Raw genomic sequence first — 6,361 nt, forward strand, 5'->3', positions numbered from 1 at the left:
CGCCGTCATGTGCCCCCGGAGCCGGTCCGCCCCCACTTTCTTTCTCCGGTCCCCCAACTCTGTCCCGTCCCCAACTCAGCCCCAACTTTCTCCTCCCTTGTCCCAACTCTTCCTGGGCCCCATACTCAGCCCAACTCCTCCCTCTGGGTCCTGGACTCGGGGTCTAGCCCCAGTTTTTCAGCGAAGGCTCTTCCTGCTGGGATAGGGCGGGAGCAGGGCTCCTAATTCACATCGCACCTCCGAAACTCCTCTTGGCCTAGGTCCTGCCCTAGGCAGGGAGAGAAACCCAGGAGGCCGCAGACAAGGGGAGGGGAGATGGAGGGGGCATGGGTGTCACACTGCCACCGCGGGCCCCTCCCTTCCCTGGAAGGGCATGGGCCTGGATATTCTGGGATTCTGCCAAACACGAATCCCCACTCTTTCCAGTTCCACAGTGCGTTCCTTAGCCTCAGGAAGTCCCTCCTTTTATCCCACCCAACCCTCTCCTGCTGCCATTGAAGACTTTCTGACCCCAGCCCAGGTGGTCCCTGGTCTAGGTCCCCTCCCCCCTCAGGCTTCCCGGCACATACCCAGGGCCTCTGGGAAACTCCCCAGCTCCTGGAGTATCCCTGGGAGAGAGGCCCTCCCTGGATCCCTCCCTCCTTCCCTGCATGCGTGTCTGTCCCACCTCATCCTCCACCGACCTCCCCTCCACTGGGAGGAGGAACACGGAGGCATTGTTCCCCAGGACGGGGCCCTGCCTTGGGGCCTGGCCCTGTGCCCAGGTGGGGGGCCGGGAACAAAACTCAGCAAAGGGGGGGTGGGGTGCCCTCTGATGCCAAGCCAGCCTCCTTGGGCATGCCTGGATGCCACTTTGCCCTCTCCAAGATGGGACTGGGGCCAATGGCCTCCAGACCACCACCACCACCACCATGATGCCACAGCAAGGTTCTGCAGCCAGAGGACCCTTCCCAGACCTGTGTGAGCATTGCTATGGGAGACGGTTTTTCTCCCACCCTACCCCGCTCTGACATTTCCAAAGTCATATAATTAGGGCTAGGGGTCAGATTCTTCACCACCCCACTTCCCAGGCAATAAGACTAAAGCTGGGGTGGGGAGGGGGCGACCCAGCAGCAGACCCAGGCAGAAGACTGGAGGAGCTGGTTGGGTGCCTCTGGGTCACTTTGCACCGCAGAATTCCTCCAGAGTCCCTCATTTCCCCAGTACAGCTCAACAGGCTCCTACTTTGGATCTTGGTGGCATTGCGGAGAGGGGGGCAGAAGCCACACCTAGCTACTATCCCATGGGGCCCAGCCCTAGGGGCTCCTGGGTCTTTCTTCTCTCTGGGGCCCAAGGGGCAGGCTGGCCCAGGCTGCAGGATCTGGCAGGTTGGGGCAGGAGGGGGCAGACCTGCCTGTGGGGCCCCAGGGGGAGATTTGGGGTGGCAGAGAATTCCCCGACTCAGGGTGGGGCCCAGAGGGGGTGGGGCACTCGCCACATGGCTTCCTGAGCAGCTACAAACAGGGGAATGGAGTTCCCAGGATCCAGAGTCTTCCTGTGGACACACACACACACACACACACACACACACACACACACACACATCATTCCAGAAGCATACAGCAACTAAATTACAATGGGGCACCCCCTCCACACCACCCCTCCAGAACACTACCTTTACACCGCAGGGCAAGGTCTCCCATCCAGAACCATCCTCCTCTCCTTATTAGTCCAATTGGGCACAGATTTAGGGGAAATGCCTCCTCCACGATGGCCTCCAGGGATACCCGTGCCAAAGGCCCTGAGCCCATGTAAGCCATTCTGCCGTTTCCCTGCAAGTGGCTTGGACCACCACAGCTCAGCCTCCCTCAGCCCAAGTTTGGAGGGTCCTCCCGGTGCCCTCAGCCCTCCATCTGGATTCCTGACATTTGCCCCCTACACACACACACACCCTGGTCCTGAGCCGGCCAATTTACCCAGGGACAGCAGCCAACAGGGATCGGAGCTCTCCAATGTGGCCAACTGATCCTTTGTAATGACGGGGAGGGGTGAGAGGACAGGGCCAGGGTGAGACCAGGCCAAGCGGTCAAGTGGCACAGGACATACACACACGCCCATTTGTTCATTCTTCAAACATTCTTGAGTGCCTGCTGTGTGCCAGGTGCTGTTCTGGGCACTGGGAACACAGCAGAGAACAAGCCAGAAAAAAAACCCTGCCCTCATGGAGTCCACATCTATGGGGAAATACACAATAAATAGACAGGTATAAAGATACATGGTGTGTTGGGTGGTATGGTATGTGTTAGGGAGAGAATAGAAGGGGGCAAAGGAGATGAGGAGGGAGGTGGTGGGAGCCAGGTCAGGAAAGGCTACCCTGAGGAGGAGGTGACATTTGAACAAAGATTTATAGGAGGCAAGGGAGAAGCCATGCAGACATGTGGAGGAAGAGAGTTTCAGGTAGAGAGGGAACAGCCAGTGCAAAGGCCCTGAGGCAGGAAGTTCCTGGAGTATTTGAGAAACAGTGAGGAGACCAGTGTGATGGTGGGGGGCGGGGAGCAGAGTGGAAAAACTAAGTTTCCAATTTTTGCTCTCCAGCTTCTAGCTGGATGTCTTTGGCCAAGTAATCACACCTCTCTGAGCCTCAGTTTATCTGTAAAATGGGCCTGAAAATGTGCCTTTTGCAGTTGTTTTGAGATTCAGAGATGAGCTGCACCATGTCCTTCCTGGTCCAGGGCCTGAGGCGGGGTCAAAGCTGGGTAAGCATGTTCACATAGGTACGCCAGGGTTACGCAGTCATGCACACCTAGGTTGCGGGAGCTGGGTCAAAGGACCCTGACAGACTCAGCCACCCTGTAGGCCACCCCGGCTCATACGCAGGGCCGCCTGCCTGGCCCCATGGCAACACTGCACACAGAGACATCAAACAGGCCCTGCCGAGGAAGTCCCACGTCACTGTGGTTAGGGTGGCTCCTCCCAGCCCAGCCCCAGGCTGGTGCTCTGCTCCTCCTTGCCAGTCAGGGCCCCTGCCTCCCATCACCCTGGTGACAGGCTGTGTTATGGACTGAGCTGGGATCCCACCACCTGCCCCCTCACTAGGACACCAGCCACTCCCCACATCCGGGGAAGGACATTGTGTGGTGGCCCCAGTTCACTGACACTAACCCTTTCATTCAACCCCACCAAACTGGTGTTGAGAGAACCAGAAAAGCCCTTGCCTACCCACCTACAGTTCAGAGCGGCAGAGAGACCCCAGGGATCTATGGGGACCCCCAGCCAGGTGCCTGAAATCCCCAGGGCAAGGTCCATCAGGGTGCTGGGGGAGGGGTGAGTCAGATAGGAAGAGCCCCCCAGGCCTGGCCCAGCCCCCACCCGAGGACTGACTCACCACCCACCCAGCACTGAATGACATCAGGGCCTGGCCGGCCACCCTAACTTGGCACCGGGCCAGAATGGGGGCGCCCAAGAGGTGTCGCATCTGGCTGCCATCTCCCCTCTGACTGGGGCCCGGCAGCCGCAGGGTTAAGGAGGGTCCCTCCTGGGGGGGTCTCCCCCCCTAAACCCATCCCCCCTTTCCCGGGGATTTCGGGCCCCAGCCCCTCTGACGTCACTGGGGGTTGCTATGGCAACTGGCCGAAGTTCCCAAATAAAATTACCGCGGGCGGGTTAAGTTTCCTAGGAGGCAGCCGACGGGTAAACAATGGCGGTGGCAGGCAGGGCCGGCGAGGGGCTGGCTGTCTCCCGCTTCCACTCCTCACTCTGCTAGGACCAGGGGGTCCCCGGGGCTAGAAGCAGGGTCCCCTCTCCGCCCGATTCCCAAGAGCCCATGAGCACCGGGGACACTAGCGCAAAGATGGGGGACAGCGAGGTCACCCCTGAGATGAGCAAGCGGGGATGGGAGTGAGGGGGGACCTCAGAGGGGAGGCTGGGGCGGCCGGGAACAAAGGGGGGACCTGAGCCTGGGATCCGCCCTCTGCACACCCTGCCTCCCCCCGCCCCCAGCCGGCCGCCAGTCCAGCTGTGGCTGCTCCCAGCTGTCTGGCTCCCCACATCTGGCGGGCTGCGCGCTCGCTTCCTGTCGCCCCGGCTGCCTGGAGGGAGGTAAAAATAACCCTCCCCCTCCCCCTGCCGGCGGGCGCAGACGGCGGATCCTCCCGGCTTCGAGGAGGCCGAGGCCGAGCCTCAGCCGGGGAGAGGAGCCCCCCTGAGGCCGACTCCCGTCCCTCCCACTGCCTCAGTATCCTGAGACGCAAAGGAGGTGGCACAGATCCCAGACTGCAAGAGGGGGCTGAGGAGTCTATTGCATTAAGAAGGCCCTTATACCTGGGTCACCAGAAACCGAGGAAACCCTGGCGCCTAAGTTCCATTCCCCACCCCACTCCCGGGGAGGAGGGGGGATGCCAGCTCTAATCGGCTGGTGAACCGTAATCAACATGCCTAGGTTCCAATCGGGGGTCACCTACTTACTAACTGTAGAGACATGTTACACACACACACAAAAACTCTCTGGGCCTCAGTTTACTTACCTGCAGAATGGGGATGATAGTAGTACACACTTCAAAGTGCCTTTGCTCCACCGTTGTTATATTATCGTTTCCCCATCCCCAGGGTTCCCTGAGACCCTCAAGTACTCTTGCCAGATAAAATACAGGACACCCAGTTAAAATTGATTTTCAGATAAACAATGAATCATTTAGTATCAGTATGTCCCATGCAATAGTTGGGATATATTTTACCCAAAAAAATGTTTTTACTTGCTCTATATCTAAATATCAAATTTAACTAGGTCTCCTGTATTTTTATTTGCTAAATCTGGCAACTGTATTTCGGAGCCACCATCATCTCTGGCCTGAAAACACTCCAACAGTCAGGTCTCCCTGGTCTCCTTGCTTCCAGCCTTACTCCTTCCATCCATTCTCCAGAGAGAGCCAATTAAATCCAGTCACATCTCCCTTCTACCATCCGCTGCGAAAAGTTCCACCATGGTCCCCCTTGCCACCTACAAGACCCTGCTTGTCAGGTCCCCACCTTCTCTCCAACCTGCCTTTCATACCCACCTGCCAACTCGTGAGCATCCTTCAGGTCCTAGGCCATCACCTCCTCCAGGAAGCCTTTCTCACCTCCCACCATGACCCTCTGACTTTACACTCTCCAGAGACTCTGTACACTTCTGTCTCCTCACTCAAACATATGGGTAATTTAATCAATCATTTAAGTAAAATGAACGTTTCTTAAATGACGCAAAGGTACCCAGGGGTGGGGGTGGGGCATGTCCCTGCCCACCCTGCTCCAGCGTTGGTGCCTACTCTTTTCCCTATCCCATGGGGTCTGGGGCCCTGCGAAACCCCTCATGAAGCCCCCTTAGGGGTCCCGTGGGCAGCTCCGTGGTGGCTAGTATGGGTCCTGGGGAGCCTAGAGTGAAGTGATGCTGGCCCTTGGGGAACTCTCTCCCTGCCCTCAAATAGCCTGGCAGCCTGGGAGGGGGCCTGGCACAGCCTCTGGAGGACACAGCCTTGTGTCAACAGTCCCCAAGGAGCCCACCCAGCCCCTACTACAGCCTTACATGTCCCACCCAAGTTCCGAGTGGACTTGTCACTCATAACCACGCTGGAGACTCCCACAGATATGACGGCCCCCAAGAGGGGGCATGCACCCACTGACAGGAGCAAAGGAGCCCAAGTCACCTTGCCTGGTTTCTTTTTATTTATTTATTTATTTATTTTTATTTATTTTTTTTTTTTGCGGTACGCGAGCCTCTCACTGCTGCGGCCGCTCCCGCCGCGGAGCACAGGCTCCGGACGCGCAGGCCCAGCGGCCATGGCCCACGGGCCCAGCCGCTCCGCGGCATGTGGGATCCTCCCCGACCGGGGCACGAACCCGCGTCCCCTGCGTTGGCAGGCGGACCCTCAACCACTGCGCCACCAGGGAAGCCCCACCTTGCCTGGTTTCAAGCTTGATGCTCTTCTAGCAAAGGATTTTGCTTCTCTGTGACTCGGTTTCCCCATGTGTCAAATGGGAATAATACCAGTGGAATGTCAGAGAGCTGTTGTGAACATTAATGTCCATAGGTACACACGTGTGTAGAACAGAGCTTGGAACATAGAACGTGCTCGTTGTGTTAGCTCCTTTGAGGGTGGGGGGATGGTCAAAAGCCAAAAGCTCCCACCACAGCCCTCCTGATCCCCACTCCCAGGTCAGCTCCCCAGATCCGTCTAGGACAATGGCTTCTTGACCACAGCTCTAGCCCAGCTCCTCAGGGCACGTCTCACCCCACAGCGAGTCTCCAGTGCCATTCCCTGACCCTGGCACCGGCCTCCTGAGAACCAGGGGCAGGTCTGGCTTAGGGACCCTCTGTTCTCCACCCCCCTCAACTCCAACCCCGCGC

This window comes from Neophocaena asiaeorientalis, unplaced genomic scaffold (genome assembly GCF_003031525.2).
Source record: "Neophocaena asiaeorientalis asiaeorientalis breed wild unplaced genomic scaffold, Neophocaena_asiaeorientalis_V1.1 scaffold87, whole genome shotgun sequence".
In the NCBI taxonomy this organism is placed as follows: Eukaryota; Metazoa; Chordata; class Mammalia; order Artiodactyla; family Phocoenidae; genus Neophocaena; species Neophocaena asiaeorientalis.